Genomic DNA, 11156 nt, shown 5'->3' with positions numbered 1-11156 from the left:
CCTTATTCTCGCTCCAGGCTTGGGCTCATTCTCTCCCATGGCTTCAAATCCTTTCTATTGATGCCTTCCACATGTAGAGCCCTGTTCAAGACCTCTCCCGGAACCCCAGACTCCTCCAGCCAATGCCAGCTGGAGCCCCAGGGCTGGGAGGTCTCAGTGTCTGCCTCTTGCTTCAAGCCCTGAGCCTAGGAAGCTGCACAGTTACAGACAGATGACCTGGCATGGAGGCACCTGCCTCTCTGGCCAGATTGAGTGGCCTTACACCCAGTAGACTCCCCTCACCCTTGACCGCCCAGGATCTCTCTCTACCCATGACAGTGTGACTGTGGTTGGCTCAGGGGGGAACATACCATCTGCACAATCCTAATCCCTTCTGAAATGTCAGGCACACAGGGTGCCCAGCCATGTTCAAATTCATCCCCAGACCTCTTCCTGCCTGGCAGTTCCGGGGATGTTCTTCTCCACTCTGCCTCAGAGGTAATCTACTCAAACGCTTCTCATTTTACAGACATGGAAACTAAGACACAGAGAGGGACGGAACTTGCTCAGATAGTACCGGTGCTACAGCTTGCTCATGAAAAAGGCCTTCTGACCCCAGAGCTTACACTTCTGGCCTGTAAATTTTTAGGCCAAAGCCCTCTGTATATTTAGTTGATTTTATTGACACACTGCTGCAAAGAAAGATTTAAATGACGTCTGTGCTTAAGAAATTGGAACGACGCCTGGATGAACCATAGGCTCATGGGAGGGGGCAACGAAGACCCCTCCCCCAGACAGGAAAACTACCACTCTTTCCTTTGTTCCCAGGGCCCAGGAGGACTGCCCTCTCTGGCCCTTTCTGAATGGGACCCCCGAGCCCTACCCCTCTTCCCAACACTCCTGCAGCCACACTTCAGATATGGGACGGCACATCTGGAAACAAAAGCCACACGTCTCAACAGCATGCAGCTCAGCCTCCCTGTTCATATCTTTCCCCTGTTACTTGAAAAAATCCCCAATTCCTGGCAGCTTCTGAAATATAAACAGACACACAATAATGAGCAAACAACTCTCCAGTACAAAGGCCTGGAGCTTAGAACAGACTGCTTTTATTGCAAATAAGAAAAACAACTGGATCTAGTTAAGCCAAAGAGAGGGTGTTTTTAAAGAACAGAGAATCTGAATTGACTTACGACGGACTGGGGGTGCACAGGCTCCACTGTGCCACCTCCCTGGCTTCTGCCTCTCTCTGCCCAGCCTCACCTCTTTCCCTCCTTTACACACCAGCTTCCTCCACGTCCAGGTCTCTCGTGTGTCCCAGAGATCAGAAACTCTTGTTTGATATCAGTTCAAAACTATGTAGAAATGCATCTCCTTGTCTCAGATGCCCACCTCTGATCCAATCAACTCACCCTGGGGGCGTGGGAGGAGCCACATTGTACAATATGGCCACTGGGATCCTTGCGAGGTCATGGTGGTCTGGACAACGCTCTATGGGTCATCACTACTCATCCCAATATGTAAGCCAAGCCTATTTCTTGACAAGAGGGAAGGAAAGAATGGCAGAACTATGTGACTCCATAGGAAGAAGAAAAAAACCTCCTGTGTTGGTGAAGGCTGGGAATGCTGAGACCCCAAAGCCTAGGAAGAAGCTTCAGATCAACCTGCACCATGGGCCACGGGGGTCTGGTTTGCTTTCCAGCGCAGAGAATAAGTAAGGAGGGTCATTTGGGTTCTGCAGACACAGCCCGATTAAAGCAGAGGACCGAGGCAAGTATTTCAGAAAATGCAGGTCCTTACCCATTCTTGAGCACAGAGGTCTTTCCTACACCATCATTCATGGGCAAAGGCCAACACAGATCTTAAACAATGTCAGCCCCACCCCAACCATAGTAGCCATGTCCCTAGTTTGGTAGCCTAGGTGCCAAATGAAGCCAGAGCTGTGTGACCCTTATTCTCAAGAGACGTTATGACACTCGCAATGCCAGGTGACATCGTGGGAGCAAGCTGGGAGCCTTCCATACCTGGAGAGGGGACAACCACACAAGGAAGTCCCTGTTTTATAGTATATTCTCAAGTTGCCTCCTGGTTCTCAACCCTCGTATCACCAGATCAACCCACATCCCATACTGAACAGCCTATGGGAAGCCCTCTGATGTTTACTTTTCTAGGACTCTATCTTTGTTCTGAATTCCACTGACATAAAACACGGGTATTGGGATTTCCCTGGTGGTACAGTGGTTTAGAATCCACCTGACAGTGCAGGGGACACGGGTTCAATCCCTGGTCTGGGAAGATCCCACGTGCTGTGGAACAACTGAGCCCGCGAGCCACAACTACTGACACCATGCACCGCAACTACTGAAGTCCAGATGCCTAGAGCCCATGCTCCACAACAGGAGAAGCCACCGCAATGAGAAGGCCATGCACCGCGACAAAGAGTAGCCCCCGCTTGCAGCAACTAGAGAAAGCCCGCGTGCAGCAGCGAAGACCCAATGCAGCCAAAAAATATATAAATTCATTAACTTAAAAAATACTTAACTTGGGCTTCCCTGGTGGCGCAGTGGTTGAGAGTCCGCCTGCCGATGCAGGAGACACGGGTTCGTGCCCTGGTCCGGGAAGATCCCACGTGCCGCGGAGCGGCTAGGCCCGTGAGCCATGGCCGCTGGGCCTGCGCATCCGGAGCCTGTGCCCCGCAGCGGGGGAGGCCACAACAGTGAGAGGCCCGCATACCGCGCAAAAAAAAATAAAAAATAAAAAAAAAAATACTTAACTTTAAAAAACAAACAAATAAATAAATAAATCACTGGCATTTGAGTTGCTTACATTCAGAGCATTCTCAGTCACTATTACCTTCCAGATGTCCTTAATTCAAGTTTAATGGTGTACTGGACTTTTTGGGTTACTTGTGTTTTATATAGTAGAGCAAAGATACCAGGTACCTATCAGAAGAAATAAAATATTAATTTATATGCCAAATACTTATCCAGGCACTGGATACACAGATGGAAACAGCTGGCCAGGCCCTCACATATGCTACAGCCCTGCACTTCCTTACCATTAGAGATCAGCTGTAGAATTGTGCTTCAGCAACGGGCAGTGAAGGTGCTCAAGGGGTAGATTGGTAATGAGTGGATGGATTATAGAGCCTTTTAACCAGGAGAATAGAGGAGAGCCATCTTCTTGTGAAGACACCAAGATACTCAGAGACCAAGACACTTATTATTATTGTTCAATCTAATTGCCTGTGACTGTTAGGCCTCTGTATAGCTAATAACTGGTATCTTTTGGTAGATTTTATTGTTTTTCACTGTTTCAATAAGAGAGGCCTTATGGAGGCAGGCATTACCCTGTGACACGTACTCCTTTTGGATGGAAGCAGTTGAGGGCAAGTGCACATTTCTGAAATGCCCAATTTTCTACTGCCCTGGTGAGCACAGAAGTGTTGGTGGTTATAAGGTTGGACAATCCAGGATTCTGGACACCTGAGCAAATGCATGGAAAACAACTGCCCTTGGGGATCACCCAGATAGATCCACTTGGATTTTGACTGGGGTTTGGGGGTTGTTACTGCAGCATGTGTAGCCCCTCCTTACTGGATACATTTTGAATACTCACATATTTGGTCTCCCTTTACTTAAGCAGTATAGTCTCTCTCAGACGGCCTGGCTGAAACAACCTGGAGCCACAGAAGGACTCGAGAGGGCCCTGCCTGAGCAAAATGGTACTTTTCATGTTTATTTAGTAAAGAGACAGAATGAATGAAGTGAAAAAGTAGAAGAGGTGAATGAATGAAATCCTTAATTCCTACTTATAAATCTATTCGTAGGCCTGAAGAAAGTGACTTCAAGATGTTTCCAGGCCCTTTGATATGAGGAAATAGCACCATGACCTCACTGCCAGACTTTCTGCACATTTATTAACCCCCTGAATACTTCATTCATTTCAGGGGTAAGTGGCTGGGGCCAGGCCAGGGCCAAAAGGTCAGATGACAACTTCAGGCCAAGCAAACGCATCCTGTAACCAGGAAGATGGGCCAGGGCAGGAAAGGGAAGAAAACCAGTGGTGGGTTTTGAGCAAGCCTGGGATGCCTGGTCCTCAGCTACAGAGAGTCTGAGAGGGATGTGAATTCTCCAAAGATTCAATCCCCCGAAAAAAGAGTGACTGAGGCTGTGAGGACTTCATCAAACGATTCCAAAGCTCTGATGAAAGAATAAACATCCTAGAACAGTCATAAACATTAATTAAAAACATAAGGAGAGGGCTTCCCTGGTGGCGCAGTGGTTGAGAGTCCACCTGCCGATGCAAGGGACAGGGGTTCGTGCCCCGGTGCGGGAGGATCCCACATGCTGCGGAGCGGCTGGGCCCCTGAGCCATGGCCGCTGAGCCTGCGCGTCCGGAGCCTGTGCTCCGCAACGGGAGAGGCCACAGCAGTGAGAGGCACGCGTACCGCAAAAAAAAAAAAAAAAAAAAAAAAAAAAAAAAAAAACATAAGGAGAATGGACGTGGTCATTTTATTTTAAAGGGTTTTAGAAAGCTAACATAATTACAACAGTGTATTACTGACACAGGACTAGATAAAACAATGTAAAAAAAAACCACAGACTCCAAAAACGGGTCCAAATATACATATATATACATATATATCTTCTATATATATGCCTGATAAAAGATAGAAATAGAATACCCAAATTGTAGGAGAATAATGAATTGTTCAATTAGTAATGCTGAATTTAAAAGTTAAGCATTTGGAAGAAAAATGAAATCAGATTCTTTTAGTTACATATAAAAATCAAAATCAGAAGAAAATGTAAGTAATGATTTATGTAGTCTTAGAAGGGAAAAGAGCTATCTAAGACTATCAGAGAAGAAAATCCAAATAAAATATTGATATATCTACACAAAAAAAATATACAACGCCTCTGCCAAAAAGTAAAACACAACATAAAATCAAAATTGAAAGTCTGATTTATTTGCAAAGTACATAACAGATAAATCAATAAGAAAATTAATATCTAAGTTGAAAAAATGGGATAAGTAAGAATAAGAAGAGGGAATTCATAGAAGAAGAAATACTGATGGCCAATAGTATGGAAACATGAAAAAATGCACAATCTTAGTAGTAATTAAAGAAACTCAAATTAATCAGTAATAAGTATCCAAAATCTATGAGCTATAGTTAAAGCTACAGTCAGAGGAAAATATACTTTACTTTTGTTATTAAAAATTTAAAAACCATAAAAAGGTGCACTGAAAATAATTGAATTGAGTGCTCATTTTTTTAAAGCAAATTTTAAAAACAACAAAAAAGAAAGGCCAAAACAAATAAATATAAAAGTGAAATTAATGAAATATTTTAAAAATACAAGAAAGAAATGATAAATTAACCCAGAAACCAGACGTTTCAAAAGGCAAATTAGAAAAATGTATCCTGATAAGTCTATATTAAAAAAAATGACAAAACACCAACAGACAGAGTAGTAGAGATAAAACAGGTGCTATAACCACAAACATGAAAAAGATTAAAAGAACTTTAAAACAATATATTCATCTCATTTCAGGCACTGGTCGTAATTAAACAGGGCAAGGATGAAGGGAATTTGGCATCTCTCCTCAGCCCTCCCTTAACCTTTACTTTGTGGCCTGGGGTCAGATTTGACACCTGTTGCCTCGGGGCTCCAGGTGGTTTACAGCTCCCTGGTCAGGGAGGAGGAAAGTGGCATGGCTTTTTCTCTTACTGGTATTTAGCCCATAGCCTCAGTGCATTGATCTAGAATGACCATGTAACCGTGAGCACGGTCTTAAGTTGTCTGGGGCCAGGGTGCCCGAGACATGTGATCACCCAGCGGGCGAGGACATCTGGCCCTTCAGGGTAGGGACTTTTAGGGAAAGGCATTCCAAGTGAGTGTAGCAACCAGGGGAAAGAGGGAGGGGAGGAAAACAGGATCATCTGAAGTCGAAGACAAGGGGCTCACGGGACCCCACCACTCACCTGGCTCGCCATATGATCTCTGAGTTCTCTGGCCCTGTCTTAGAGACACCAGCAGAGGGCAGCAGGAGGCTGTAGCTCGCGGGGTACAAAGCCACTGAACCCAATAACCCGAGAACGGAGGCTGTGCCCACAGCCGTATTCCAAAATAAATTTGGCTGCTTCTCTCATTGATCCAGCTTGGAGCTGAGTCAAGCTCCAGAGAAGGGAGTTGGGTCACACACATTTGGGGGGAGGACTTAGATTCAGTCATTCATTTGTTCATTCTTTTCTTTATTCAACAGTTATTGGGTGTGCATGTGGTTCCCAGTCCTTTTCTAGGCCCTGGGACTGCAGAGGTGAGTGATAGAATTTCACAATAATCACAAGAGCAGCAAGAATGAACGCCTGCATGGCAGTTACTGCAGGCCAGTGCTAACCTCAGTGCCTTATTTGTATCGTTCATTTATCCCTCATGACAACCCTGTAGGGTGAGCACTATTATTATTCCAATTTTACCAAGAAGGCAACTAAAGCACAGAGAGTGTATGTGACTTGCCCAGGGTCACACAGCTACAGTGTGGTAGAGCCAGGGTTTGAATCCAGGCAGTCTGGCTCTTCATTGACTTTGCTACACTGACATAACTTAAACAAGTAAATGGTCAAGATGATTTCAGGTGACTATAATTGCTAATAAGAAAATAAAATAGGGCATCATAATGGTGACTTGGGTTGGGTCAACCTTGATTCAGTGGTCAGATAAGGATTTTGGAGTGGGGGGTAGTGGTGACATACAATCCAAGACCTGGAAGGGGCGGAGGATCATATTAGCACCCAGACAATCTCTGCTGAGCCCTCGCAGGTCCCAGCACACAACTCACAGCTACTTGTGGACCCTTTAGTCCATAACCAAGCACCCACACACCTTACCCAGAGCCCGTGGAACCACTCAGAGCCAATGGTCCTCAGTGAAGGGTGTGCAGAGAGCAACTTGGACACAGGCTGGGGGCAGGGCAGAGGCTGAGCCCCCTAACAACAGGATGCTGGGAACTTCAAGCTCTGGGTCTGTTGGTTTTCCTACAGACGCTCACACACACTCAAAAATACATGCGAATACCCCCCAAGTCCATGTACACACAATTCCCCACTCAGAGTCTCACCTGCCCAGGGCCTCACCTTCTCTGACGTTCCCCAGGGCTGTTCCAGACCCAGACCCACTCCCAGGGGTCACAAGAAGATATGCATATATGCATAGGGAAGGATTTCAGTCAGCAGCTGCTTTTTACCGGTGGCATCGATCAGCTGACAGGAGATTATTTCAGGTCTGACAATATAGAGTGAAGCACTATTTTTAAATGTGATGATGGATCTTCCCTAGATTTATTGTGGTAATCATTTCACGATGTATGTAAGTGAAATCATCAGGCTGTATGCCTTAAACTTATACAGTGCTCTATGTCAGTTATATCTCAACAAAAATGGAAGAAAAAATATACAGAGTGAAGCGGGACGCCCTTCACCTCATGAAGGGTCTACAAGGAAAGGAGAAGCCTGGCTTCCTGGCTCTAGGCCCTCCTGCAAAAGTGAGGGGGAGGCAGAAAGCAGCTATGGTGACTATATTTCTTAAGGCTGTCGTTCCCCAAGCTGACAAAACACCCGGGTCACCTTGGGGCCTCGCGAAGGTAACAGATTTCTGAGATTTTGATTCACTGGGTGCAGAGTGGAGCTGAGAGCCTATGACTTGGGCTTAGCATTCCAGGCAATTCTGCGGGTCGCTGCTCTGAGAGCTGCATGAGGTGGCATAAGCGTCGTGCTTGCCAGGACAGGGCAGGCTGGATTTGGGGTCGGCGGCGGCTGGCCCAGCGCAAGGTGTTTGTTAGGCTAATAAATGGTTACTTGCATTTCACTGCTTTTGAGCATGACACTCGTATTTGCTTGGACAAACCACGGGTCCATAGTTAGAGATACTGTTCGCCTCACCACCCAGGTTGCCATCAGGGCTAAGAGCACCCAGTCCAGGTGGACACCCGCCCTGAGATCCTCCTCATTTCCCAGCACCCTACCAGCCACTTAGGGTTAGGAGGACAACATCAATTTTCAAAGTCCACTTCCCGGCATCTCCAACCCACACTCCATGATAATGTTCAATCCCTTCCTGGTTAATGAGAAAAGAAAAGAAAAAAAAAAAAAAATCCCTGATTCCTGGCAGGTTCTAAAGCGTAGTTCAGTTACACAATAATGAGCAAACAACCTTGACAGCAATGAGCAAACTGTGAACCCTGGTTCCCGCCCACCTCTGACAGCCCGAGAAGGGAGGCAGGCTGGTCCTGGGCAGGAAGGGGATTTGAGGAGTGTGAATGCTAGGCCTTCAGCTGGTACCCCAAGCCCCTGTCCTCTGGCTTGGGCATGGCTAAAAAGTGAGAACAGTAGAGCTGAAGACTCCAAAGAAAGACTGTCCTGTGGGAACAAGGCCTTGCCGTACCAGGATCCAGAATCGAGGCCAGAGCCTGGGCCTTGTATGTTGCGAGTTTTGGCAGTTATTTTCATTCTAGTACAAGAAGCAAATTGCAATCATATTGGCTGTATCTATATACCTTCATGGGAGACTGTTGACTTATAGCCATAATTTAAACTCAAAGGCCCCATCTCAAGAGCAGGGTGGGTTTGCCATTCTAACTCACTCAGACTGACTTTCTATGGAACTGAGAAATTGGTGATAAGTGTTCAGGGCACAATGAGTTTGGAAAAAATTGGCAGGTAACAAAAACGGAAGACAGTTCTCGGATCCTGCAGCTTTGCCCCTGAAATGGGCCCTGCAGGTCTGCATCTGTGGGTGATCATTGATTCATCCAGCTTTAAAAGGGAGAAGCCATTACTGAGCAATTTACAGATAGGGAAACTGAGGCCCCGGGAGCCAGCATGCCATGGCGAAGACTCCTATTTCACGAGAACAAACAACGGGGCTCAAGAAGTTGCTGAAGTCCCAAGGGGAATGTGCTGCCCGAGGCCCCTGAGGTCTGTCCTTGGAGCACCTGGCTTCATTAGGTCCCCTGTGCAAGAGGTGTCAATCATCATATGTCCCTTAGTAAAGGAAAACAGCCTGCCCTCAGCCCTTGAGAGAGTGAAAGAGATGATCTGGACAGTATTCTTGAATCCATAATTTCCCTCTTGTTTTAGGTCTTGGGAAGCCTGGATGAACTGTAGTTTCTATCCTTGGACTCTCATGAGAATCCATTTTCAGGTTAACTCCACCTTCTCTTGAGCTGATTTGCCTGGGGCCCCACTGCTTGCTGATAAGAATTGGGAAGTAAATATAGGGAGGTTCTTGCCTCAATCCTGAGGGAAGAATGCCGGCCAGGGGATACATTTAGAGAGAGGAGATCTGAAAAGACGATCAGGTGCTAGATCAGAGGAAGAACCAGCTCTACATGTCCAAGAGCCCGGGGAGAAAGCTTCATGTCCGCTGGGGATGATTTAAGGGTAGGGGAGCAGGGTCAGGTCTTGGGTGGCATAGAAAGCTCTCAGAGTAGGAATGTGAGGCTCTAGTGATTGAGGGATGAAGGGGGAAAGGGAGCACCATGGAAGGAGCTAGAAGGAGAAGACTGAAAGGGAAATGGAAGAATTTGAGCTCATCCACAGATTTTTACTGCATTTCCCTGACTGAGGGGAGCACTCATTACATGCTGGGAAACAATTCCGGTGAAGCACATGACTGCATCTTTGTACACTGACCTTTATGCACAGTATAAACAAAGGAGACAATCATCTCAGGGTAGACATGGTCCCCGCCCCCACCCTTACATAAAATAGAAAGAATTATATAATGGTCACCCGTCCGGACATTTTCTCATTTTTTGTCTTGGCAATGAGAAAATTCAGGTGTAACTTTCATGCTTGATTATGATAATTCTCTTGTTCTGGGTTGTCTTACATGGATCTTCTTTCCTTCTAAAAACTTTCTGGTCTTTCCTTTTTCTATTTGCCATAACCTACGTTACTTAGGTTTCATACGTGCCTCTAAATTTTAGGCAGTTTCCCATTCCTTTGGCAAACAGTCTGGATTTGAAGTGCAAATAGTGAATTGTTCTGCTGTACATCACAAAAGTACCCTTCTCCCTGCCCCCAAGTGCAGTGCCTGAAGAAGAGCTTCATGAGGTTGAAAATTCAGTGATGTGACAATCTAGGTGGGCCAGAGGCTGAGGACACAGGTACTGTCCCCCTCACCCTGCCAGCCCCAATGTCTTCGGCACATCCCACCCCTACCCCGATAGCCTCACAGAAGAAGCACACCTCAGAGAGAACTCTACCCTATAATATTCAATTTGCAGTATCCCATCCACTCATCCATTTGGTAATTCTTTGGTGCACCCATGCAACAAATACTCATCAAGCACTTACCAAGTGTGAGGCACTCCCTCTGGTAGTTCGGATACAAAGAATAATAAAATGGAAAACTAATTTAACAAAGATATTTCATTAAGTTAAAGTGGCCCTTAGCCCATTCATGAAATATTTTCAGTCTCATTTTGTGATTGGCATACAGCTGGAACCGGAATTCACTCTCTTCCCCCAGTTTGCTGCCTGGGCTCCATATAATCCCAGCTCCATCCACCCTGAGATTGTTCAAGAACATCCACGGTCATGAGCTTGATTGTGGGCCAAGATGGTGTCAGAACTCTGCTCAGAGGGGAGGTTTTATTTGCTGACTGGATGGTGCGGTATCATGTGACCCCCAGTGTGTGAAATGCATCTTTAGGGAGATTTTCCCTCTTGTCTCTACGAATAATGGACCCATTGAGCCATAATGGGATGAGGATGTCACAGAAGAAAGGGGATATTGAACATGGAGGCATTAAGACCGATGATGCCCTGTAAGGAAGGACCCAGCCTGCCTGACCATTTGCCTCCTCCCGCGATACTGGCATATGCCACAATATCAAGAGTCTCCTAAAAGTATGCGGGAAGGGAAGTCTGCCCTTCGTTCTCAAGATCAGCCTAGTGACTATTGGGAGGCCACAGCCACTTGGGCAAGTGAGGGGGTTCCTAGGGCTATTCGCTGTTACCCACGTAGGACATTGCCAAGTGTTACAGTTTTAGTGTATAGCTCATGAACAACTAAAAACAACTCATGTTGTAGACAGGGCTGAGCTAGCCATGGGAAGGAGACTTTGGCACCAGGTAGTGGCAACTTGGAAAAATGGGAATTGGA

This window comes from Kogia breviceps, chromosome 2 (genome assembly GCF_026419965.1).
Source record: "Kogia breviceps isolate mKogBre1 chromosome 2, mKogBre1 haplotype 1, whole genome shotgun sequence".
NCBI classification, from domain to species: domain Eukaryota; kingdom Metazoa; phylum Chordata; class Mammalia; order Artiodactyla; family Physeteridae; genus Kogia; species Kogia breviceps.
The sequence above is the reverse complement of the archived record's forward strand: the minus strand, read 5'-3'. Positions refer to the sequence as shown.